This window comes from Galeopterus variegatus, unplaced genomic scaffold (genome assembly GCF_000696425.1).
Source record: "Galeopterus variegatus unplaced genomic scaffold, G_variegatus-3.0.2 Scaffold1229, whole genome shotgun sequence".
Lineage (NCBI taxonomy): Eukaryota > Metazoa > Chordata > Mammalia > Dermoptera > Cynocephalidae > Galeopterus > Galeopterus variegatus.
This window is the reverse complement of record NW_007727340.1, coordinates 5,226-5,934: the sequence shown is the minus strand read 5'-3', so window position 1 is coordinate 5,934 and position 709 is coordinate 5,226.

The window sequence follows — 709 nt, the reverse complement described above, 5'->3', positions numbered from 1 at the left end:
GGACTAAAAAAGTCAAGGTCTTGGCCAAGCTGGTTCCTCCTGGGGGCTCTGAGGGAAAAATCTGTTTCTTTGCCTTTTCAGTCTCTGGAGTCCATCTGCATTCCTTGGCTCACGATCCTTCCTCACATCATCCCAACTTCTTGCTTTGGTTATAACATCTACTATTGACTGTGAGCTCCCCTCTCCCTCTTATATAAGCACTCTTACATACATCAAGCCCACCTGGATAATCCAGAATAATCTCCCCATCTCAAAATCCTTAATTTAGTCACATCCGCAAATTCCTTTTGCCATAAGAGGTAACACATTCACAGTTTCCGGGAATTAGGACATGGACATCTTTTGGCATTGGGGGGGTGTGGGAGTGCATTATTCAGCCTACCATACTAAGCAATATAAAACATAGATGTAGGTTTCCACAATAGAATAAATGACACAGCCAGTGTAGCAGGAGCTTCCCAACTAATCCCTATATGCTCTGAGGTAGAGCTGCGCAGCCTCTATTTCCCAAACACATCGCAAGGACACCTAGCCTGTATTTTCCCATATTTCATGTTGATCCCATTGATTGGCAGCCTGGTCCTTTGAGCATTGGCATCACACTGGCCAAAGCATGGGTCACAGCACGAGGGGCTGTTACGCCGAGTTGCCAACAGCAATTAACAGCTGGTACAGCAGCACCAACCACCACCACCTGGGACCAGAGGGA